Genomic DNA, 26236 nt, shown 5'->3' with positions numbered 1-26236 from the left:
GTGGGGTCAATGGTAACACTCCCTTTGTCATTTCTAATTGTGATTATTTGGATCTTCTCTCTTTTCTTCTTTAGTAGGCTAGCTAGCAGCTTATTATTTTTTTTTAAAAAAAACAACTAGATTCGTTGATCTTTTGAATAGTTTTTCATGTCTCAATCTCCTTCATTCAGCTCAGCCCTGATTTTGCTTATATCCTGTCTTTTGCTAGCTCTGGAGTTGATTTGTTCTTGCTTCTCCAATTCTTTCAGTTGTGATGTTAGGTTATTAGTTTGAGATCTTTCTAACTTTTTGATATGGGCATTTAGTGCTATGAATTTCCCTTTCAACACTGCCTTGTCTGTGTTCCAGATATTCTGTTATGTTTTATCTTTGTTCTCATTAGTTTCAAAGAACTTCTTGACTTCTACCTTAATTTCATTATTTACCCAAAAGTCCTGCATGAGCATGCTGTTTATATTTCCAAGCAATTATATGGTTTTCAGCAATTTTTCTTAGCCTTCACTTCTGTTTTTATTGTGCTGTGGTCTGAGAGTGTGTTTGGTATGATTCCAGTTCTTTTGCATTTGTTGAGGATTGTTTTATGTCCAATTATGTGATCAATTTTAGAGTATGTGCCATGTGGTGATGAGAATAATGTATATTCTATTGTTTTCAGATGGAGATTTCTGTAGAGGTCTATCAGATCCATTTGGTCTAATGTTCAGTTCAGGTCCTGAATATCTTTGTAATTTTTTGCCTCAGTGATCTGTCTAATACTGCCAGTGAAATGTTGAAGTCTCCCACTATTATTGCATGGAAGTCAATGTCTCTTTGTCTCTAAGAAGTTGCTTTATGAATCTGGGTGTTCCTATGTTGGGATCATATATATTTAAGATAGTTGGTCTTCTTGCTGAATTGAATCTTTTACCATTAGGTATTGCCCTTCTTTGTCTTTTTTTATATTTGTTGGTTTGAAGTCTGTTTTGTCTGAAATTAGGATTGCAAACCCTGCTTTTTTCTGTTTTCCATTTGCTTGGTAGCTTTTCCTCCATCCCTTTATTCTGAGCCTATATGTGTTATTGCATGTGAGATAGGTCTCTTGAAGACAGCATACCATTGGGTCTTGCTTTTTTATCCAGCTTACCACTCTGTGCCTTTTAAGTGGGGGCATTTAGCCTATTTATGTTCAAGGTTGGTACTGATATGTGTGGATTTGATCCTGTCATTGTGTTGTTAGCTGGTTAATATGTTGGCTTGTTTGTGTGGTTGCTTTATAGTGACACTGGTCTGTGTGTTTAAATGCTAACATCTTACAAAAAGTATTTTTCATTATTTTATCTCTATATGTTTCATTCTGTGTAATCTCTGCTGATGTATCTTCCAGTCCTCTATATCTTTTTTCAGCTACATTTAGTCTAATTTTTATGACTATCTTTTTCATATGTAGAGATTCTTTTTTTCACAGTCATTTCCTTATGACTTAGGTTTCTTCTATATCTTTAATAATTAAAAACTTTATATATTCTTTGAGAATGCTCTTTTTATTCAATTTTCTTGCATTAGAGATTTGTCTGTTAACCCAATATTTGGAGAGCTATTCATCCTGTTTTGTGTGTGTGTGTGTGTGTGTGTGACTGCTGATGCTGTCTCATTTTGTATCATTTTCATGTATGTGGTTTGTAATTTATTTGTTATGATCTCATCTTCAGTAATTATTTTTCCTTACCTGTGGGAGTCTATACTGCAACCTGAAGTACAGAAGAGCAGTTTTACATCTGCTTTTGCTATGTACTCTAGCATGTTTGTGGTCTTTTAATTTTTTGTTTTAGGAATTTATACAACATGCACATGGTATAAATTTAAACTCCAAACCCATGTGTGCCATATGCCTGGTGTTTCTATCTTTCATGGAAGCCTATCACTCAGAGACCTAAGAAAATATAGGCCTCCTCTGGTGCTTCTTTAGGGCACAGGGCAGAATTATTCTAGTTGCTGTTTTACTCAGAGGGTATCTTTCTTAATACTCTGGATGTAGGCAGTGGTCATACTCTGACATCTTCATGTCATGTGGTACTTGCATCTAGTTTGGTTGTAAAACTCCAACCGATGGTCTGTAGGATCTGTTCAGCCCTGTATCTCCTCTGGTCTTCTCGATATTGGATCATGAATGGGCTGCTCTGGCTTTAAGTTCCCTCTTCATTTCTGAACTAGAAATTTCTCATCTGCATTTGAATTCCCTTTTTATTTTTATTTTTTGAAGGGAGTGAGTGGTTACTCATCTTAGCTCAGTCTACAGTTGTTAGAAATAGAAATCTCTAGATCTTATTAATTTTTAGAACCCAGAGCCTTTTAATAATCTCTACAGATAGTCTTTCACTTATGCATTAGAAATTAAGATATACTTAATCACATATATACATTTATGCACACCTTATGAGAATTATATATGTATATTTGTGTGTGTGTGTGTGTGTTTGTATTTAATTATGTTGATCTTTCCCCTTTCTGAAAAGCCACTGGTTGAGGCTTTCAGTCATTGGGTTTGTACAGACATAGAAAAGCACACAAATGAGGGCAGCTCCTGCACTGTGCAGGCCAGCTGTTCCTGCACCAGCCAGCTGGAGCCCAGAAACATATAGAAGTCATAGGGACAATCCATTACTTTGAGTAATATAAATGTCAGGACCCTTAGGAGCCTTTGATATATAAAAAATGTCTACCATATGATATTTAGCAAACTAAATGGCTAGGATGCAGACAGACACTCAAGACAGGCTCTGATGTGTGCTGGCTGCTATAACACTCTAATAGAGCAAGGACACATATGCTTAGTTTGTTTTTAATGTCCCCTTCTTGTATCCTTCTTTCTTTAATAATAATTCCTTCTAGTACACCCTATGGTCACATTATTCTTTATGCTAACATGTAAATGATAGATCACTTTGATTTATCTATTACTTTGTATTCAAGCTGAGGTCTTAACAAAGAAAGGAAAGTATTATTATTTCATGTCTAAGTATACCAGACACTATGGAAACTGCTAGGCTTTCCATTTAGTTAAAGGTCATTTGTTGAGTCCCACAGTATGCCACTGGATTCAGCTTGCTAGTATTTTGTTGACGATGTTTCATCTATGTTCATCAGGGATATTGACCTGTGATTTTTTTCTGTGTTTTTATTTGGTTTTAGTATCAGAATCATGCTGGCCTGGTACAACGAATTTAGAAGAATTCCCAGTTTTTCAAGTTTTTGAAATTTGTGTCCTTTAAAATTTTGATGGACTTCGTCAGTGAAGTTATCAGATCTTGGGCTTTTATTTGTTTGGAAGCTTTTTATTAGTGATTCAATCTTATTGTTTGTTATTGGTCTGTTCGGGTTTTCTATTTCTTCCTAGTTCAATTTTGGTAGGTTGTATATGTCGAGGAATTTATCCATTTCCTCTAGCTTTTCCAGTTTCCTGGCATATAGTTATTTGTAATAATCTCTAATAATTCTTTATGTTTCTGTGGTATCAGCTGTAATGTATCCTTTTTCACTTTTGATTTTATTTATTTTGGTCTTGTATCTTTTTTCTTCATCAGTGTAGCTAGTGGTTTGCAAATTGATTTATCTTTTCAAAAAAAAGCCCTTCATTTTGTTGATTGTATGTTTTTTGTTTCTATATTGTTTATTTCTGACTTGATCTTTATACTTTCTTTCCTTCTGTTAATTTTGGGTTCAGTCTGTTTTGCCTTTCTGCTTCCTTGAGATACATAGTTAGATTTTTTATTTGAAATATATATTTTTCATGTAGGTGTTCATTGCTATAAACTTTCCTCTTAGAATAACTGCTTTTGCTGTATCCCATATGTTTTAGTATATTGTGTTTCTATTTTCACTTCTTTCAATACATTTTTGGATTTTCTTTTTAATTTATTTATATACCTTTTTGTTTTCTCACTGCCTCTTTGATCAGATCTTTATTCAAAAGAAGTTGTCGAAAATCATTTGACCTTTATGGAATAATCAAATTTAAAGAGTTTATGCAGCAGGCTTCTTTTCCTCTGTAGTAGGTTTCTTTTCTCCTGGCTTCTTTTCAGGGGCTGGTTTCTTGGTAGCTGCTGCCCTTTTTCCCCACCAGTGGCTTCTTCTGCTTCTTAACACCAACAGCAGCCTTCTTTCTTTTCTTACCTACCACAGGCTTCTTTCCTGCAACCTGCTTCTCATCTGATTTGGCTTCTAATGCTGTAGCTGCTGCTACTGCCTTATCCACCCAGAGCTTGTGATTCCTGGCCTGGTGAAGAATGGCTTTCTGGCTCATGGTCTTTGTGTATGAGTATAGCTTCAATGTGGTTCTCAGGTTTTTCAGTTAAGTTCTTCTTTAGGACTCTGATGAATCTCGTTGTGTGGTGCTCAAAGGGCTCTTTGGATCTCTGGGCTTTTCAAGATTCTGCTAACATCTGTATTGATCATCTTGTGCATGGGAAGATTGTAGTTACTCTTGAGGAAAGCAGCTTAATGCCAAGTGCCATATAATTCATCTAACTTCTGGAAAGCACTTTTGGTCCAAATGCAGAAATGTCCCATATGCCCACCAGGAGCAAGCTTCAAAATGTTCAGTTTGCTTACATTAAGCAAAGTAATTCCAGGGATGCTTCTGAAGGCCTTGATGATACCATTATCCTCATTATAGATGATGCAGGGGTCCCTGCTCTGGATTTGGTGACGGTTTCTCATTTTGCTGTTGCCAGCTCTCATTTGCTGAGAGGCATAGACCTTTTTGATATCATTCCAGGCTTTAAGTTTCTTAAGAAGCAAAACAGCCTCCTTGATCTTCTTGTAGCCTTCAACTTTATCTTCGACTACCAAAGGAAGTTCATGAACTTCCTCAATATGATAACCTTTAGACATGACCATACTGGTAAGGCTGAGGCAGCCAGGGCAGAACAGATGGCATATAGTTTTTGGGTTGTGTTCACTCTATGATGCTAATGGCATCAGGTTTTGGTTGGTGCAAACATTCTGCCTCCACAACACATGTTTCCAGAAGCACCCTGGCCAGATTGGTGAGTCCCACCACCTTGAACTCTGGGAATTTGAGCCACAGCTCTGCCAGTACCCCAAGACTCAGCACTGGTCTGATGACCTGCTAATTCACTGACAGCATAGAGCTGTCTGTTGTTTTTGTGCAAGTCGGTGTGAACAAAGTTCACAATATCTTGTCAAATAGGAGCCTTGAATACAACAGGCAAAGTAACATTTTTGCCAGATGACTCCCACTTTTTGGAGTACACCGACATCAGTGAGTGAGCACACGTCATGGCGGAGAGAGGAGACAGTCATGTTCCTCTCAGCCCAGCAGCTGCCACAGGAAAAGGACTACCTGTTGTTTAATTTCCAAATATTTGTACAGTTTCCAAAATTACTCTTGTTATTGATTTCTAGTTTTATACAAATGTTGTCAGAAAACATACTTGATATGATTTTGATTAAAAATTTTTTTGACACTTGCTTTGTGGCCTAACACATGGATTTTCATGAAGAATGTACCATGTGTTGATGAGAGGAATGTGTATTCTACAGGTATTGGATAAAATGTTTTGTAAATGCTATTTGGTCCATGTGGTCTATAGTGCAATTTAAATCTCATATTTCTTTGCTGACTTTCTGTCTGGATGATTTGTCCAATGCCAAGAGTGCAATGTCAAACTCTCCAAGTATTTTTGTACTGAAGTTTATATCTCCATTTAGAACTAATAATATTTGCTTTACATATTTGGGTGCTTCAGTGTTGGATGGATACAAACTTATAATTGTTATATCCTCTTGCTGAATAGATCCTTTTATCACTATGTAATAACATCTTTGTCTCTTTTTACAGTTTTTTACTTAAAGTCTATTTTATCTGATATAAGAATAGCTACCCCTGCTCATTTTTGATTTTTGTTTGGGTGGAATATCTTTTTCCATTCCTCCACTTTCAGTCTGTGTATATCTTTTTAGACAAAGTGAGTTTCTTATAGGCAGCATATATTCGGGTCTTGCTTTTTTATCTATTCGGCCAGTTTATATCTTTTAATTGGGGAATTTAATCAGTTTTCATTGAAGGTTATTGATACATGAGAACTTACTCCAGTCATTTTCTTAGTTGTTTCAGGATATCTTGCATATCCTTTGTTTCTTCCTCTTTTATTGTTTATTTTTATAGTTTGGTGGTATTTTTGTAGTGACAAAAGTCTACTCCTTTTTCTTTTTTTCAAATTTCTGTATCTTTCTGCTACCGAGTTTTATACTTTTGCATGTTTTATAATGGTAGTCATCATCCTTTTACTTCTAGATGTAGGCCTCCCTTAAGTATTTCTTGTGGGGCCAGTCTAGTGGTGATGAATTTCCTGGGTTTTTTTTTTGTTTTTGTCTAGGAAAGACAAACTTTGCTGGGTATAGTATTCTTTGCTGTTGTTTCTCTTTTAGCACTTTGAAAATATCATCTCATTCTCTCCTGGTCTTTAAGATTTCTGCTGAAAAATCTGATGTTAGTCTAATGAGGATTCCCTCCTATGGAACTTGACATCTTTTCCTTGTGATAAATTTTACAATTCCCTTGTTGTCTTTGACTTTTGACAGTTTGACTGTAATGTTTCTTGGACAGGATCTTTTTTGGGTTGAATCTATTTGGGACCTTTAAGCTTCCTGAATCTGGATACCCATACCTTTCCCAAAACTTGAAAAGTCGTCACTTATTAATTCATTAAATAGATTTTCTATGCCTTTTTTCATTTCTTCTTTTTCTAGAATTCTTATAATGCAAGTATTTGTTCACTTAATCGTGTTCGGTTAGTCTCATAGACTTCCTTCATTATTTTTTATCCTTTATTTTTTGTCTGACTGGCTTATTTCAGAAGACCTGTCTTCACATCCTAAATCTTTCTTCTGCTTGACTTTGTTGTTGCACTCAACTGTATTTTTTATTTTATTCATTGAATTCTTCAACTCCAAAATTTTTGTTTGGGTCTTTTCATATCTAGTTCTTTGCTGAATTTGTCATTAAAATCATGAATTGTTTTCCTGATTTCATTGAATTTTTTATCTTTATTCTCTTGTATCTTGCTTAGTTTTCCTAAGATTACTATTTTGAATTCCTTTTCATGCATTTCATAGATTTTCTTTGCTTTGAAGTCTGTTACTGGAGAATTATTGTGTTCCTTTGGAGGTGTCATGTTCCCATGTTTTATGGGTCCCTACATTGAAATCATGGTGTCTGCTGAAACAGTTACCTCTTCCAATTTTATCTAGTAGATTTCATAAGGAAAGACTTTTTTTTTTTTTTTCCTGTAAATGCATCCTATAGTATCAGTTGGGTGAAGTATTTTGGCTTTGCTTATGGGTGAGCACAGTACTGTAATCATGTAATTTTTTTTTGACTGTAATCAATGCCAGCAGTATCTGTGAGTGCCTCAGTGGCCAAGACTGGGTGTTTGTGGAGGCAGTGGTATGCCTTTACTGCAGATGGGAGCCACTGGAAAGGCTATTTCTCACGCCTTGAGGGGAGTGAGTGTTGCTAGGTGTAGCAGCTCCTTAAGTCAAGGGTGTGGCGTCACTGGTGGTGGCAGGAGCTGGGCAGCCTGGTCCCTGGTTTCTGGGGCACATGCAGTACGCAGTGGCTCTGGTGGTGAAGGGGACAAGGTTGCTTACAGTGATGGGCACTAGGCAAGTAGGTTTCAGGCCCTGGGGAGTGTATGCATTGGCTCCCCTGGTCTTGGGGACAGACAGCCTCCCCACTGTGCTGGACTGGCTGTCCCATGAGGTTTAGGGCACTGTGTGAGTTTAGGTGCTAGTGTCACATCTGTACTGCTGGGTGAAGCTGGGGTCATGGCATTGCATCTTTTTGTATGGATATGGTAGGATGACAGCAGGTCCCATGATGTGGAGGTGCAGGAGATTTGAGCATCAAGGCAGGATGCACTCAAGCAATGGCTCTGTTTTCAAAATGGCACCATGGCACAGCAGCACTGGTCCCAAAGCGATCCAGTGTGAGTTCCTTCACTGAAGTAATATAGCTGTGTTGCTTCCATGCAGTTCCCTAAACTGGCTCAAGGCCTAAGAGAATTGTGAAGTTCTCCTGTAGTTAGAATTGCAGGCATTCATGTTAGTAATGGGGACTTCTGGGACTGCCTGCTTACCTTTCCCCTATAATAGGAAGTGTCTCTTAGTTCCAAGCCAATCCCACCTTGTCACTTTACTTCCTTCTTCATGCTGCTATCTCAAATTCCCATGTTTCAGAGGGTTTTCATCTTTTCCTTGCAGAATTCCAGTGCTCTCCCTTAGACACTCTACTCGAAGTACAGTTATTTATTTGTTGTTTTGGTTCTTCTTTGTAGAGGAGATATGCATTGGGCACCTCTAGTCAGCCATCTTGATGACATTACAACACTGGTTCATACATTCATACATACCTTCCTACATACATTATTGAATGAATGTATGAATTGCCAAGCAACATTGAAGGTGGAAACTGGAGATTTGCAGATGCATCAGTATCCCAGAGGTGTGGTTTTACTCCAGCAGTATTTAAGATGGGAGGTGGAGATCGATCTAAATCTTGGACAAATATGTTGCAAAGTGGATGCTGCCAAAGAGCAGGCTGCAAGAGGTGTGGATATCTACACGCACTCATTGATCTTAGGCAGGTATGGGGGTGAATGGAACTGGGAGAGCATAGAGATGACTAAAAGCCATTGCAGTCCAGATGCATAAACAATACATTCCAGACACCACCCACTGATGCCAGTGGGGCTTTGGTACACTTCTTCCCCATCGTGATCAACTGAAGACCTGAGAAGAGTTGCTCTGTGGGTGACTACCGCTGAGCAGGGAAGGGAGGAATGAGGTGAAACAGGAAAGTGGATCTAGCACATTCTAAGTAATTAGGGTAGTTTGAAATGAATAATTGTCTCTGGTTTTATGTAGGAATGGTTTTACTTATGCTCCGTTAGCTAGTCATATACCAGATTAGTGATCTTATAAGAGGAGTCAGTGAGTTAAACCATCCACTGAGGAGCAAGAAGAAAATATTATCCTTCTACCATATTTTTGTTCTAAATGTAAGACTTGCATTAAACTTTATTGTGTTTAATATGTGAGTTGATATTGACATAAGTCCTGTGGCAGAAGGTCTGAGGCACAGGCCATTTGTGGTGACCCCAAAGGATGTGGAAGGCTTGGCTGTGGCACCCTCACTTATGTTATTTGCTCTTGGCATACTGTGGCCTATGGCAGCCTGCCTAGGCTGGGTTCCATGGGTTTACAGATTATATCATTTCAATTCAATGAAACTAACCTTCACAAAAAGGACATGTGGCTTAAAAAAGATCACTGCCAGGAAATCCTTGATTGATGATAATATTAATAATGCAAACACAAGTTAACAAGAAAGTCTGAGCTGATACTTCTCTAATTCCTTATTACGAGCTCTTCAATCATGCCATTAAGGCTTGAAAAATAATGATAAGTTCATCATATTTGCACAGTTTGGACAGCACAGGGAGGCACTGGGATGCTATATACCTGTATACCCTACCCTCAGCAGACGTCTCCTAAGTCCATCAGTGGCTATCCAATTTCATTTATAGTATAATTTGATTTGTGAAGGGTGATTTATACATATCTATTATAAACTTAAATATTATAAAAATAAATTATCTCAATATGTACATTTTTGAGACAGAGTCATGCTCTGTTGCTCAGGCTGGAGTGCAACGGTGCAATCTTGTTTCACTGCAACCTCTGCCTCCCAGGTTCAAGGGATCCACCCACATTAGCCTCCCAAGTAGTTGGGACTACAGGTGCATGCCACACAGCTAATTTTTGTATTTTTTGTAGGAATGGGGTTTCGCCATGTTGCCCAAGCTAGTCTTAAACTCCTGAGCTCAAGTGATCCACCTGCTTCAGCCTCTCAAAGTGCTAGGATTACAGGTATGAGCCACCACATCCAGCTTTGATGTAAATTTTAAAATTATAATTACAAGATTAAAATAATTTATCTCCAAATGTTATTTTAGGTTCAAGGGTGCATGTGCAGTTTTGTTACATCAGTAAATTGTGCATCATGTGGTTTTGGTGTACAGATTATTTCATCATGGTAGACAGTTTTGAGCATAGTACCCCATAGGCAGTTTTTCGAACCTCATCCTCCTCTGACCCTCCTCTCTCAATTAGGCCCTGGTGTTTATTGTTCCGTTCTTTGTGACCATGTGTACTCAATGTTTAGCTCCCTCTTATAAGTGGGAACATGTGGTGTATGGTTTTCAGTTACAGGATTTTTACATGAAACTTATTACATGAATAAAGAACAAAATTATAAATCTTACAGTGAATAGAAGCTTTTCACTTTCATTTACCTTTCTAATTCAATAACTAACACAATGGCAGGAGGATAGGGTGGCAGAGAAAGATGGAAACAGTGGCAATTTTGACTTAAGAAAGTTCTGAGAATAGTTGCACAGGTCTGATGATGCAATTTCTCTGAGTGTGGATGACTTTCCAAATTCCATTCCATTTTTGCTGTGAATGGTAACAATGCTTTATAGGGATGTCCCAAGCAAAGAAGCTAATGGTTAACACTGATTTCAAAAAAAGAAATTGTCATCTTGGTTTCAACTCTATTCTGGGTAAACCTAGCACCTGAGAGAATCTACTCGTATTTTATGATATGTATACTTTTGCATCTAAGATAAAATAAAAGTATGGAATTAAAAAATATTTACAGTTTATTCAGAGGAGTAATAAGGATTTTTAAATAACGTAAATCTCTATTTTGTATAAAAAGTACTGTTACTGAGAATTTATATTATATCTTCTTTACGTAGAACTTTTGAGGTGGAAGAGAGCTTAGGTGAGGCGACTGAAGCCTTGGGAAGTTTAGTGTGTTGCACTAAAAAACCATAGGCTTGAAGGTAGATAGAACTGAATTTGATTTCTTTTTTTTTTTAAACCACCCACTAGCTATGCGATGTTAGGTAAGTGAATGAACTTCTTTGAGTCACAGTTTATCATTCTGGGGAATGTGCATAACATCTGCCTCACAGTTTGCCTGGTGTATATAGGCCCTCACAAGTCCTGGTCACCTTGCTCTTGCCTAAAGTCACAGGATTTTGTGGCTGACAGGCAGGGCTGGAAATATAATTCGTGTTTATTTCTGTCATTCCACACTGATTGGATTGCTTCCAAGGAAAGGGAGAATCTTCCCTCCATAGAATTTTAATGCTTTACTCCCCATAAGTTTTATTGTGTGTTTGCAAAATATTTATTTCTAGTAATAAGGTGGACTTTGTTCTATTTTCCCTCCTAGGCATGCTGAAGAGATGAAACATTCCACCTCTTTCCCACCAGCGTGCTGTGTTTTCTGTTAGAATGAGCATAGATTGTAGCATCAGTGTGGTCCTGAGCAGTATTCTTGCCACAAGAATAGAAAAACAAGTCATTGGTGCCTTCTCTGAGTACAGCAGCTCAGGAGTGGACCATGGAATCACTTTTTGTGAGAGTATCCCCTTGTCCTTTCACCTCATGCTCTAAAGACTAGACTGGCCTGAGTTGGCTTGTAACCCCTGGGAAGCATGGGAAATTGGCTGGCAGTTCTGTGATGCTAACGGCAGGGAAGGAAAAGGATTTTGATAGGACTGTGATGCAATTTGTTTCTTCAGGATAAACTTCAACAGTACTGCCAATGTGGAAAATGAACAAGCAGCTATCACAACTTTACCCTCCTCTGAAACTAAGGAGGGCAGAAATGACCCAAGTGCTGGTTGTCACATGTTGGGGGGGGGTGTGTGTGTGTGTGTGTGTATGTGCGCCTGTGTGTATGTAAAATCATTCAAGGATACTATGACTCAAGGAAAGAGCATCAGAACTAGAGGAAATAAAGTTTTCTTGGGGCACTCATGTCCCAAATTCTTATGAATTTTTAGATTTAAAATAATAATTGGTATCTGGGGACAAAAAATAATTACCGGCACTTAGCAGGGACCACCATTAACATAGAAGAACAATGTTAATTGGTATGTGTAAGAGTACTTGAACAGATAATTGAATTAAAGCTCTGTGGGATTATTTATAAAAAAAGAGAGGACCAGTCCTGCAGACATGATTTTGTGACTTGGATTTCAGGGCCAAATCTGCTCCTACAAAGACTCTGGTCTTTATTGACGGGAGCAGCAATAGTGAAAAGGCAAAAAGTAAAAACAAATTGTGGTTAGTAAGCATACTAATTTTATAGTTTTTGGTTGACCACATTTTCTCAGGTTCATTCATTCAACAAATATATATATAATTTACATATATTACATATTTATATTAATGTGCATATTTATATTTAAAATTTATATTATATTTAATGTACTTATATTTAATGTAATTATATTAAGATACATTTACTTCCTATATAACAATACATTATATATTTAAATAATATTCATATCAAATATTTAAATATAAATAATATATATTTATTATTTAAATAATACATATTATATATAATATACATATAATTAAATAGACTATTTTTAAGAATAGTTTTAGGTTCACAGCAAAACTGAGTAGGAGAAACAGAGAATTTCTGTAGCTCTTCTGCCCCCACACAGGCATAGCTTCCCTTATTCCCATCAGAGTGGTATATTTGTTATAATTGATGAACCTATATTGACATATTATTACCCAAAGTTCATAGTTTACATTAGGATTCACTCTTGATATTGTACATTCAATGGGTTTGCACAAAGTCATAATGACATGTGTCCATCATTATAGTATCGTATAAAATAGTTTCATTGCTCTAAAAATCCTCTGTGCTCTGACTATTCATCCCTCCCTGGCCCTTAACCCCTGGCAACCACTGATGTTTTTACGTATTCATAGTTTTGCTTTGTCTAGAATGTCATATAGTTGTAATCATGCAGTATGTAGCCTTTTTATATTGGCTTCCGTTATTTAGTAGTATTCATTTAAGTTTTTCTATGCCTTTCATAGCTTGATAGCTCCTCTTTAGCACTGGATAATATTCCATACTCTGAATATACTACAGTCCTATTAAAAATTATTTATCTTCCTTGCCCTTAGCATGACTGAGAACTGCCAGCCAACTTCCCATCCTTTCCAGAGGCTACAAGTCAACCCAGGCCAGCGCAGCCTTAAGAGTGCGGGGTGGAAGGACAAGAGGGGTGCTCTCACAAAAGGTGATTCCGTGGTCCACTCCTGAGCTGCTGATCTCAGAGAAGGCACCAATAACTTCCTTTACTTGCAGCAAGAATACTGCTCAGAACCACAACGATGCTATAAATCTACCACAGCTAAAATCTATGCTATTTCTAACAGAAAGCACAGCAGGTTGGTGGGGAAGAGGTTGAATGTTTCACTTCTTCAGCCTGCCTAGGAGGGCAAGTGGAACAAATCTTGGGTTTGGAACATCTATTAAAAGATATTCTTACTTTGTAGCATTCATATTCTTACCTTCCTTTAGGTTTCTTGAAGAAGTTATATCATTTTCTTTATGTAGAAGTCAAATATTTGTACATTTAAAATACATTTGGTCACAATTAATATTGAAATCAGCATCTCCAAGTGTTTAAAAGAGTTTAACAGCTGTACGGTCATCTGAACCCAGAGATTTTTAAAAAAAAATTATTTGACACCTTTTCCAATTTAATTTTTGGTTACTTACCTTGTCACATGTTTTAGTTTTTCTTGCGATAACTTTTAAAACTTAAATTTTAAGTACATTAATATGAAAGGGTAGTCGGACAGCTTTTTGATCTTTTCTGTATATGTTCTTACATCTTTTTCTCTCAATTGTGTTTATGTTTTCTCCTACTTCGTGTAGAGGAACTTCATTATTGAACATCCAATACTTTATTTAATGTCTCATTTAGAGTCTACATTTATATTTTCCATAAATAGGAATGTTTGTGTTTTGCAGCTTTGGCATTTGTAAAGATTTCTGTATTTAGTTTCTTTTCTCCCTCCAGATTGTGACTTTGTAGAAGTGGGAGCCACTCTGGCTTGCTCACTGTGATACTAGAGTGCACAGGACAGTGCCCGGCATCTAACTCCCCAGAACAGGGCCAGGACTCAGCCCATAGGCCTGTTTATACACATGGTTTGAGCTTGCAGATTTAAAATAAGCAAGGAGGCCATAATCAGTGGACTTAAACTGATTAAAACAAGAAAAATTTAAAAACAGACAATACAGAAGCAAGAATGAAATGAAATTTATCTACAATTAATATGACTAATATATTAGTGAACAAAAGACTGTAAGTTTTTAAAGAAATAATGTACTAATCATGAAAATAGTGAATTAGAAAATAGTAGAAAAAAGTAGAATTAATTTATAATGCTAACATATTATTCTGAGAAGCAACAACAACAACCAAACCCTTTAAGAGTGATGGATGTAATGATATAATGGTGCTGACTAGTCTTTGCTGATTATGTTCTTTTCCTGTCTTGCCTACACCTACACCCTTTGGAATTGGTTGTGAGTTGCTCGGGGCTGTGTAGGAGGGGCTAGAATTGGAAAAAGTTTGTGCAGTGATCTGCTGTAGAAAGGTATTTCTTATGACTTTGTTAAGTTTAGGTAAAAAAATTGAGGCAGACTTGAAATACTGTCATGCCAAAGAATCTCGTGGCTGTACAAGGACAATGTTTCCTAAAGTACTATAGGTTAGAGCAAGGGTTTGCCTTTTACAAATGCTATTTTAGGACTCCGAAGTCATGACTCCTGTAAAGGATCACCCTTCTCTAGTCTTCATCACAGCCATTCTAAGGCTCATTAAATTAAAATACAATAACTACATCTGTTGCTTATGATCAGGCCCCCTTGCTCATTCAATATCTGCATCTCATTAGCTAAAACCTAAGATAGGCTTCCTTACACTAAATTATTTAACAAATACACGTTATATACATTATCAGCTGTGGATATTTACATTTTGTGTTGTTTCTCCTAAATATGTATCTATTTGCTTGAGTGGTTTTTCTTTCTTCATTAGATCAGAGCAAGCCAAGGGCTGTGACCTTAGAGGTTACTTATTTTCTAATATCCTTACAGAACTTTTAAGCAGTACATGTAAATGTAATTGAAAAACTAAAATAATACAATAATTTATAAAACATAAAACTACATAAAACTAAAATCAAAATCCTGTTTATCACCAGCTCAAATATGGCTTATAAAAATGAGGTTACAGTGTTATGTTGTTTTCACCTGACAATGTTTTTTGGACCTCCTTTTTATTTCATTATTATTATTTGAATAGGCACTGGAAAAACATGATAAAAATTTAGAAGGTATAGAATTACATCACTTTAAAAGTAAGCCACCTGGTTCTTTTATTCCGAGACAATCATTGTGATTTGTTTCTTGGGTAATGAATATGCATATATAAGTTGATGTATTCCTTTTGTTCCTTACACATTTTAGCATACTATACACATAGCGTATTACTGTTTTCACTTATTGATATCTTTTGGAGTTGAAAATGTGAGGGAGTTTCACTCTTCTAGACAAATGTGGTAGACTTCAGAAAGAAGCTCACCTTGGAGAACTTAAAACTGAGTGATTGCTTAAAGCTTTCATATTAGACTGGTCTGGAAGTTTGTAGCACCTGGAGAATAAATCTGTGTATGAATACTTGAGAGTGACTAGAAAATCTCTGAGAGTTGTCTGAGATTTTTATCTAAGTTCTAGCTGACAGGATGTATTTGAAGGGTCGTTGGTGCAAAAGAACAACCTGATTTCTACTCGTACCATACAATAGCCAGCTAAAGAGATAGTTTCATTTGTCAATAAATTCTTTGTTATGGACTATTTGTTTCCAGATTTTTACTCTCACAAACAATGCATAGGTAACTACCCTTTTAGGGAACAATTTTGCCAAAGTGTATTTTCAGGTAAATTCCTAGAATTAGATTACTGGGTTGAAGGGCATTTTTCTGAACAAATCTTGCTAAAATTTTTTTTTTTTTTAATTTCAACTTTTATTTTACATACAGGGGAAACATATGCATGTTTGTTACATGGATATATTGCACCCAGATAGTAAGCATAGTACTGAATAGGTAGTTTTTCAAACCAAATGGATCCTTCTCCTCTGCCCTGCCATAATAGTTTGCAGTGTCTGTTGCTACCATTTTTATGTCCACGTGTGCTCAATGTTGAGCTCCCATTTATAAGTGAGAATATGTGGTATTTGGTTTTCTGTTCTTGCATTAGTTTACTTAGGATAATGGCCTCCAGCTCCATTCATATTGATGCAAAGGACATGATTTCATTCTTTTTATGGCTGTATAGTATTCCATAGTGTATATGTAACACATTTTCTTTATTCAATTGACCATTGATGGGCACCTAGGTTGATTCCATGTTTTTGCTATTGTGAATAGCATGGTGATGAACATCAGTGTGCATGTGTCTTTTTGGTCTAAGGATCTATTGTCCTTCAGATATATACCCAGTAATGGGATTTCTGGATCGAATACTAGTTCTGTTTTGAGTTATTTGAGAAATCTCCAAATCGCTTTCCACAGTGGCTGAACTAATTTACATTCCCACCAACAGTGTATAAGTGTTTCCTTTTCTCCACAGCCTCACCAGCATCTGTTGTTTTTTGACTTTTTAATAATAGCCATTCTGACTGGTGTGAGATGGTATCTCACTGTGCATTCTCTGATGATTAGTGATGATGAGCATTTTTTCATGTTTGTTGGCTGCATGTATGTTTTTGAGAAGTGTCTGTCTGTTTTTTATTTTGTTTTGTTTTTAGATGGAGTTTTACTCTGTCACCCAGGCTGGAGTGCAGTGGCATGAGCTTGGCTCACTACAACCTCTGCCTCCCAGCTTCGAGGGATTTTTCTGCCTCAGCCTCCCCAGTAGGTGGGATTACAGGTGCATGCCACCACACCCAGCTAATGTTTGTATTTTTAGTAGAGATGGGGTTTTGCTATGTTGGCCAGGCTATTCTTTTTTTTTTTTTTGAGACGGAGTCTCACGCTGTTGCCCAGGCTGGAGTGCAGTGGCGCGATCTCGGCTCACTGCAAGCTCCGCCTCCTGGGTTCACGCCATTCTCCTGCCTCAGCCTCCTGAGTAGCTAGGACTACAGGCGCCCGCCACCGCGCCCGGCTAATTTTTTGTATTTTTAGTAGAGACGGGGTTTCACTGTGGTCTCGATCTCCTGACCTTGTGATCCGCCCGCCTCGGCCTCCCAAAGTGCTGGGATTACAGGCTTGAGCCACCGCGCCCGGCGGGCCAGGCTATTCTTGAACTCTTGACCTCAAGTGATCCATCCACCTCAGCCTCCCAAAGTTCTGGGATTATAGGTGTGAAGCACCGTGTCCAACCACAAAGTGTCTGTCTTTTGAGAAGTGCCTGTTCACATCTCTTGACTATTTTTAAATGAGATTCTTTGTTTTATGCTTGTTTACTTAAGTTCTTTATAGATGGATATTAGACCTTTGTCATCCACAGTTTGTAAATATTTCCTCCCATTCTGTATATTGTCTACTTATTCTATTGATAGTTTTTTTTTTTTTTTTTGCTGTGCAAAAGCTCTTTAGTTTAATTAGGTCCCACTTTTCAATTTTTGTTTTTGTTGCAATTGCTTTTAGGGACTTAGTCATAAATTCTTTGCCAAGGCCAGTATTGCTAAGGGTATTTCCTGAATTTTCTTCTAGGATTCTTAGAGTTTGAGATCTTACATTTAAATTTTTAATCCATCTTGAGTTAAATTTTTGTATATGGTGAAAGGTAAGGTCCAGTTTTATTCTTCTGCATATGGCTAGCCAGTTATCCGAGCATCGTGTATTGAAAAGGGACTCCTTTTCTCATTGCTTATTCTTGTTGGTCTTGTTGAAGATCAGATGGTTGTGTGTGGCTTTATTTCTGGGTTTTCTATTCTGTTCCATTGCTCTATGTGTCTGTTTTTGTACCAGTATCATGCTGTTTAAGTTACCATAGTTTTATAGTATAGTTTAAAGTCAGGTAATGTGATACTTCTTCTTTTTTTTTTTTCTTTTTGCTTAGAATTGCTTTGGCTATTCAGGCTCTTTGTTGGTTACATATGAATTTTAGTATCGTTTTTACCGATTCTTTGAAGAATGGCATTGGTGGTTTGAGAGGAATACTGCTGAATCTGTAAATTGCTTTGGGTAATATGGCCATTTTAATGATTTTGACTGTTCCAATCCCTGAACATGAAAGGTTTTTCCATTTATTTTTGTCATCTCTGATTTCTTTTAGCAATGTTATATGGTTCTTCTTGTAGAGATCTTTCACCTCCTTGGATAGCTATATTCAAGGGTATTTCATTTTCATTGTGGCTATTGTAAATGGGATTGCATTTTTTATTTGACTCTCAGCTTAGACATTATTGGTGTATAGAAATGCCACTGATTTTTGTACATTGATTTTGTATACTGAAATCTTATTGAAATTGTTTATCAGTTCTAGTAGTCTTTTGGCAGTCTTTAGGGTTTTCTAGGTATAGAATTATATTTCAGCAAAGAGAGGTAGTTTGACTTCTTCTTTTCCTATTTAGATCCTTTTATTTCTTTCTCTCACCTGATTGCTCTGGCTAGGACTTTCAGTACCATGTTGAATAGGAATGGTGAGAATGGCCATCCTTGTTTTGTTTTAATTCTCGAGGGGAATGGTTCCAGCTTTTGCCCATTCAGTGTGATGTTGGCTGTGAGTTCATCATAGATGGTTCTTATTATTTTGAGTCATGTTTCTTTGATGTCTAATCTGTTGAGGGTTTTTATCATGAAGGGATATTCAATTTTATCAAAAGCGTTTTCTGCATGTATTGAGATAATCATATGGTTTTTTATTCTAATTCTGTTGCTGTGGTGAATCACATTTGTTGATTTGCATATGTTGAACCAATCTTGAATCCCATGAATAAAGCCTACTTGATTGTGGCGTAGCAACTTTTGATGTACTGTTGAATTCCATTTGCTAGTATTTTGTTGAGAAATTTTGCATCTATGTTCATCAGGCATATTGGCTGGAAGTTTTCTTTTTTCACTGTGTCTCTGCCAGATTTTAGTATTAGGCTGATGCTGGCTTCATAGAATGAATTAGGAAGGAACCCCACCCCTCTTAAATTCTTTGGCATACTTTCAGTAGGAGTGATACCAGTTTCTCTTTGTGTGTCTGGTAGAATTCAGCTGTGAATTCATCTGGTCCAGGGCTTTTTATAGTTGGTAGGATTTTTAAATTACTGATTTCATTTCAGAGCTTGATATTGGTGTATTCAGGTCTCAATCCCTTCTTGATTCAATTTTGAGAGATTGTGTATTTCCAGAAATTTATCCATCTCCTCTAGATTTTCTAATTTTTATGCATAGAGTTGTTCAGAGTATTCTTTGAGGTTCTTTTGTAAATTCTGTGGGATCGGTTGGAATGGCATCTTTGTCATTTCTGATTGAACTTACTTAGATCTCTCTTTTTTTGTTTGTTAATCTAGCTGGGGGGTGTATTAATCTTTTTTTTTTTTTTTTTTAAGAAGAAACTCTCGGTTTCCTTGATCTTTTGGGGTTGGTTTGTTCCTTTTTTCTTTCTTCCTTTAGGTGCAAAGTTAGATTGTTAATTCAACTTCCTGCCTTCTTGATGAAGGAGTTTAATGTTAATCCAACTTCCTGCCTTCTTGATGAAGGAGTTTAATGTTAATCCAACTTCCTGCCTTCTTGATGAAGGAGTTAAATGTTATAAACTTTCCTCTAAACATTGCTTTAGTTGTATCTCAGAGATTTTGACATGTTGTATTCCTATTTTTATTAATTTCATATAATTTTTTGATTTCTGCCTTAATTTTTATTTTCACCCAGGAGTTAGTCAAGACCATGATGTTTAATTTCCATGTTTTTGTGTAGTTTTGAGAGATATTCTTGGTATGAATTTCTATTTTTATTTGCACTGCTGTCTGAGAATGTGCTTAGTATGATTTCAATTTTTTAAAATGTATTGAGACTTGCTTTATGACCAATCAAGTTGTTGATCTTAGAATATGTTCCATGTGCAGATAAAAAGAATGCATTTTCTGTGATTGCTGTGTGGAGTGGTCTATAGATGTTTATAGGTCCAGTTAATCAAGTGTTGAGTTTAAGTCCAGAGTTTCTTTGTTAGCTTTCTGCTTCAGTGCTTGGTCTAATGCTGTCAGTGAAGTATCGAAGTGGCCCACTATTACTGTGTGGTTGACTAAGTCTGTTTGTAGGCCAAGAATAACTTGTTTTACAAATCTTGGTGCACGAATGTTGGGTGTGTACTTATGATAGTTAAGTCTTCTTGTTGGATTGTACTCTTTACCATTATGTAATGCCCTTCTTTGTCCTTTTTAATTTTTATTGGTTTAAAATTTGTTTTATCTGATATAAGAATAGTGACTCCTGCTCGTTTTTGTTTTTCATTTACGTGATATATCTTTCTCCATCCCTTTAGTTTAAGTCTGTGGGCTGAGATTATATGTGCGTGGCATTGCATGTGAGATGGGTCTCTTGAAAACAACAGATGGTTGCATTTTATATTTTTATCCAGCTTGCTACTTTATGCCTTTTAAGTGTGGTGCTTAGCCCATTTATATTTAGTGTTAGTATTGATATGTGAGATTTTAATCCTGTCATCATTATGTTAGCTGGTTGTTGTATATATTTGATTGTGATTGCTTTATAGTCTCCTTGGGGTGTGTGCTTAAGTGTGTTTATGTGCTAGCAGGTGCTGTCCTTTCAATTCCATGTTTAGCACTCCCTTAAGGACCTCTTGTAAGGCTGGTCTAGTTGAAATGAATTCCCTGGGCATTTGCTTGTCTGAGAAGGATTTTATTTCTCCTTCACTTATGAAGCTTAGTTTGGTGGGATATGAAATTCTTGGTTGGGATTTCTTTTCTTTAAGGAAACTAAAAATAGAAGGAAACCTCTTCTGGCTTGTAAGGTTTCTGGTGAGAAGTCTGCTGTTAGTATACAGACTGCTACAGATGGGGCTCCTTCCATATGTGTCTTGATCCATCTATCTGCCTTTAAGATTTTTGTTTGTTTGTTTGTTTTGTTTTTTGTTTTGCATTGAGTTTGGTGAATCTGATGACTAAGTGCCTTGGGGATGGTCATATTGTATAGAATCTAGCCAGGGTTCTCTGTATTTCTTGGATTTGCATGTCAACCTTTATAGAAAGATTAGGGAAATTTTTATGGACTATATCCTCAAATATATTTTCCAAATTGTTTATTCTCTCTTCTTGTCTCTCGGGAATGTCAATGAGTCATAAATTTTGTCTCTGCATAATTCCATATTTATTGGACGTTTGTTCATTTAAAAAATTCTTTTTTCTTTATTTTTATCTAACTGAGTTGATTAGAAAAACTGGTCTTTGAGCTCTGAGATTCTTTCCTCAGCTTGGTCTATTCTCCTCTTTATATTTCCAATTGTATTATAATGTCCTTGTAGTAAATTTTTGATCTCTAAAAGTTCAGTTTTGTTCTTTGTTAAAATGATGATTTCATCTTTCAGCTCTTGAATAATTTTCCTCGATTCCTTGAATTCCTTAGATTGAGTTTCCACTTTCTCCTGAATCTCCATGAGCTGTCTTACCATCTAGATTCTGAATTCTGCTTGTTATTTCAGTAATTTCCAACTGGCTAAGAATCATTGCTGGGGAGCTAGTGGATTGTTTGGAAGTAAGAGGATGCTGTGGCTTTTTGGATTGCCAGAGTTCTTGCACTAATCCTTTCTCATCTGGGAGGGTTGGTGGGTGTTTCCTTAACTGTGGAATAAGTTGAATATAGTCAGTTGGCTTTGTTTCTGGATGTTTTCAGAGGGTCAAGGCTCTGTGCAGGATCTTTAGTTGTGACTGAATTCTTGCCCTTGGTTTCACAGGATACGTTAGCAAAATATTTTTGGTGTTGTAGTTTGGCCTGTGGTCCAGTAGATGGTGCTTAACAGTAATGGCGAGAGAGAGGCTCTTACTTAGCTGCATGGCTCCTTTGTATTTCCTGGCATTTGCAGCCCTTCTGCACAGTGCAGTGGGGAGAAAGGTGACCCCCTCACCAGGTCTGCTGCTGGGCCTTCGAGAAGCCCCTTCTGGTCTTTGGCACTGTGTCTGCATTTCTATTTTAGATGTTCCAGGCCATGGGGCTCCCTCAAGCAGAAGACACAGCAGGGAGACAGGCCAACACTTTCCAGGCTGGCCCTGCAGAGGGAGGCTTGTCTTGCTCCTGTATTATCCTACAAGCCTGCGTGACTCACCTCTCTCAGTGCCTGAGAGTGTGGGCTCCTCTCCTGCTTCAGTGCTAATCACAGATCCCTGCTTAGCACTCCCAAGCTATACACCACAGCTCTGGGACAAGTTCAGGTTTTTTTAGTTCCCTCACCAGCTTGGGGATAGCAGGAGTGGGACCCACAGTGGTGGTGATGTCAGAGGGCTGTTAATTGCCTTTGGGGGCTCCACTCCAGAGAAACACAGAGCCATAACCAACTGGAATGATAAACTGGGCGTGGAGCAACAGCACTGCAGGCCTAAGCTGGCCTTGCTTGATGAAAAGCAGAGGGAGTAGGGGCCTGTGAGGAAGACATCTGGCTGGCTCTCCATAGGGCAGCTGTGGCTTGTTGGACATGCAAGCAAAGCAATCAGGCTCTTTATTCCCTCTCCAGCCCAGGGAAGCAAGGGTTGGTACCACAACGGTGGCAATGGCAGAAGTCCAGTCAGTGCTCTCTGAAAGCTCCATCCTGGGGAAATGACAAGCCACCACCAACTGAAGTGAATAGGCAGTGGTGGGGTGGCTGTGCTGGGGTCCCAAGCTGGGAGGGGTAGTAGAGGAGGGACCTACATGGAAGACAGTTTGGCTGCCTTTTTGTATGGCAGCTGTGGCATGTTGGAGGTCCATGAAAGTTCTCAGGCTCTTCGCTTCCTCCCCATCCTGAGGGCAGCAGGGACAGGAATTGTGATAGTGGAAATTACAGTGGGCCTGTTTGTTTCCTCTGGGACCTATGTCCTAGAGAAATGGAGAGCCTTGATTTGCCACAGTGATCAGGCTAGGGTAGGGTGGCTGTGCTGGGGAACCAGGCCAGAGGGCGTTGCCCAGTAAGGTACAGCAGAGGCGGGGCCTAAAGTCCATTTACTCCTCAGCACTGTGGATGTGGCCCCTATACTAGGGGTGTACAAAGGAGTCTGGCCTCCCTTGTTGGTGAGGCTACAGCAGCTGGCATTTAGGTATTCAGGGATCCAAGGCCTGTGGGGCTCAACATGGGCCTGAGTCATGGCTCTGTCCAGACTCCAGGCAGCTCTCCATGTTGGTGTGGAGGTCCAGGAGGGTCAAGGGAGATCTCCTGTGTTCATGATTGAAAAGGTCCATGGTGGAGATGTAGTTCCTCAGGGGCTCTCACTCACCCTTTTCCCATGGTAGGGCGCCTCCTCTGGTTCTGTGCCAATCCAGCAGGGGTGGCTGTCCTGCTTCACTCCTCTCTGCTTTCCATGGTTTGCCATGCTTCCCGGATGAATCCCAATGTGACCTTCTGGATGAACCACTTGAAGAACTAGTGTTTACTTGCCACTGTGTCAAGTGGTATGCACTAGCTGCTTCTAGTCAGCCATCTTGGCACTCCTCTCTGTTAACACTCTTTATACCAAAGTTGTACCACATTACCCCCTGAGAGAGGTATGCACTAGCTGCTTCTAGTCAGCCATCTTGGCACCCCCCTGTTAACACTCTTTATACCAAAGTTGTACCACATTACCCCCATGCCGACAAGCATAAGGATGCTTATTTTTCTGTATCCTTGGTAGACCAGTGTATTATTAAATTTTTTATCTTGAAAATCTGATAAGTAAAATAAATATAATTTTAAAAACTTCAATTGAAGTAAAATATACATGCAGAAAAAATATACATAACTCAATAAATTTTTGTAAAGAAACATACCTGTGTTACCAAAACCCAGATCAAGAAGCAGAACGTTAATAATATTCCATGTCCTCCCTTGCAATTACCACCTTTCATCAAGGATAACTAATATCTGGACTTCCAACAATGTAGATCAGTTTAAGCTGTGTATAGAAATGTAAAAATGATATATATATGTGTGTGTGTGTGTGATATATATACACTTGTGTCTAGCTTCTGTCAATCTAGAAAAATAATGAGACAAATCTTAATCATTTTAGGAGATTTATTTGCCAAAGTTAAGGACAAACCCAGAGACAGGTCTATGCCTTTCTCTGCAGATGATTTTGAGGGCTCCAAATTTAAAGAGGAAAGGGTGGGATATTGAGAAGCACACAATTTTCATGCAAGAGTCAGGTAGGGAAAAATGTCATTTATGCCTTTGTTCTGGCTCAGTGAATCTACAGTTTACATAAGATAACATAGATCAGGTTGGGTGTGGTGGCTCACATCTGTAACCCCAACACTTTGGAAAACCAAGGCGGGTGGATCACTTGAGGTCAGGAGTTCAAGACCAGCCTGACCAACATGGCGAAACCCCATCTCTACTAAAAATACAAAAAATTAGCTGGATGTGTTGGTGGACACCTGTAATCCCAGATACTCGGGAGGCTGAGGTGGGAGAACTGCTTGACCCAGAGGTGGAGGATGCAGTGAGCCAAGATTGCACCACTGCACTCCAGCCTGGGTGACAGAGCAAGACTCTGTCTCAATTAAAAAAAAAAAAAAAGATATAGACATAATGGGGCAGGGGAACAATCAGATAAGAATTTATTTTGGTGGCCCATGGGTGACTGCACCTATAAAGATAAGCTGTCGATTTGCATTGCCTTGGTGAAATTTTGACAGCTCGCTAGGAATTTCATTTTGAGCAAAATATGGGGGAGGTGTGTAGCCTTTCATCTTGTAGTTGTCTTATTTAGGAAGCAAAAGCGGGATGCAGGTTTGCATAACCCAGCTCCTAGCTTGACTCTTCCTTTTAGCTAAATGAGTTTGGGGCCCCAAAATTTAATTTTGTTTCACACTTCTTTCATTCAACATTTTGTTTTGTGTGTGTGTAATTGTAGATCATCAATTATTATTGCTGTAGTATAGTATTGGCAGTACGTGACTATGTGACAATTTTATTATTTGTTCTACATTGAATTTTTAAATGACAAATGTTATGAAAAGTTTCTCTGAACATTCTACTACATGTCTTTGGTCAATATGTGATTTATATACTTCTTTTGGCTATATGCCTATGAGTAAAATTTCTGATTTGCAAGTATATATTTCTTCATGTTTAGAAATACTGCCAGTTTTTCAAAGTGGCTGTATCAATTTATCTTCCCAGTGGCAGTATTTGGGAGTTCTCATTGTTCTATATTTTCATCAGCACTTGTCATTTTTCATTTTTCCATAATAGCCATTCAGGATGTATAATAGTATTTTATTTGGCTTTAATTTGCGTATACCTGCTGACTAATGATGTTAAGTACCATTTTGGATATCTTCTCTTGTAAAGTGTTTTGTCTTTTTCTGATTTAAGTCCAATTTTTCATTCTTCATGTTAGCTATTTGTGCTTTCTCTTCTTAAGCAGTTTGCTAATATTTTAAATTTTTATTAGTCCTTTTTAAAGGGATGACTCATTGTCTTTAACAATTGCCTTTAATCTGTTCCTTTACTCTGGAACAATTCCTTAGTCTTTCCCTTTTATGACCTTTCCATTTTTAAAGAACACTGTGTAGTTATGTGTATATTGTCCCTCCATTTGAGTTCCCTGATGTTTAGCGTGATTAGATTCAGATTATGCATACTTGCAAATACCATCAAAATAATTTTAGATTATTTTTGAGCATATCACATCAGGAGGCAAAACATACCAATTGGTTCTATTATTATCACATATTAATTTGATAACTAGGTTGCTTTGATATCTACAAAGATTCCCCACTGTAGAGTTACCATTTCTCCCTTTGTAACTGGTAAGTATTTTGTGGAGAAATACTTTGAAACAATACATTTACTTCGTGAATATATCATTCTTTATTGTACTTTCATTCCTCGACTTTGATTCTTGCCTGAATAAATTATTACTATGGTGGTTAGGAAGTAGTGAATTTTGAATACTATTAATCCTTCTACATTTATACATAAGTTTTTTAAGGTAAAGGTAAATGAGATGTTTAATACGTGATTTTTAACTTGCCTATTGACAATTTAAAATATATATGATATATAATTTTAATACAATAAACTTTTAATTTTTGACCTTTGTGATGGTTAGTTTCAGGTGTCAACTTGACTGGATTAAAGAAG

The 26236-nt window shown here is 37.5% G+C and overlaps 1 long non-coding RNA gene and 1 pseudogene across 4 annotated transcripts in view; one reads left to right on the top strand and one right to left on the bottom strand.

Annotated features, from left to right (window-relative positions):
• LOC105492971 (uncharacterized) overlaps positions 1-26236 on the top strand; it is a 151656-nt gene that overhangs the window by 43563 nt on the left and 81857 nt on the right. The window lies entirely within an intron of this gene.
• Positions 4000-5315, bottom strand: LOC105492975 (large ribosomal subunit protein uL4 pseudogene; annotated as a pseudogene).

This window comes from Macaca nemestrina, chromosome 1 (assembly GCF_043159975.1).
Source record: "Macaca nemestrina isolate mMacNem1 chromosome 1, mMacNem.hap1, whole genome shotgun sequence".
NCBI lineage: Eukaryota > Metazoa > Chordata > Mammalia > Primates > Cercopithecidae > Macaca > Macaca nemestrina.
The sequence above is the reverse complement of the archived record's forward strand: the minus strand, read 5'-3'. Positions and strand labels throughout refer to the sequence as shown.